The sequence below is a fragment of the Toxorhynchites rutilus genome, chromosome 2 (genome assembly GCF_029784135.1).
Source record: "Toxorhynchites rutilus septentrionalis strain SRP chromosome 2, ASM2978413v1, whole genome shotgun sequence".
Lineage (NCBI taxonomy): Eukaryota > Metazoa > Arthropoda > Insecta > Diptera > Culicidae > Toxorhynchites > Toxorhynchites rutilus.
In genome coordinates this window covers 99994720-99995020 of record NC_073745.1, presented here as the reverse complement: position 1 = coordinate 99995020, position 301 = coordinate 99994720, and positions in this window count along the sequence as shown.

Below are 301 nucleotides of genomic sequence, written 5' to 3'. Positions count from 1 at the left end.
TCTAGGACACGACCGCATATTTTCGACGTAGAACTACGCAATTATATTATGCAATCCACTTGTTCACCACTTCGAATATTATTTTGGAATGCATCGAAAATTTTGAAATAGATTATGTTCTTCGTTACAAATAAGTTTGATGAGCGCCCTTTTACTTTTGATATGATGACTAGGACTACCAAAATATGTGAACGGAAGAATTGTCAAACGATCATGGTATTTTAAATTTCCCTCGGAAATTATTGCACATCTCACGTTTACGTAGTTCTCGAACCGCGAGAGTTCATTCGCCTCTAGTATC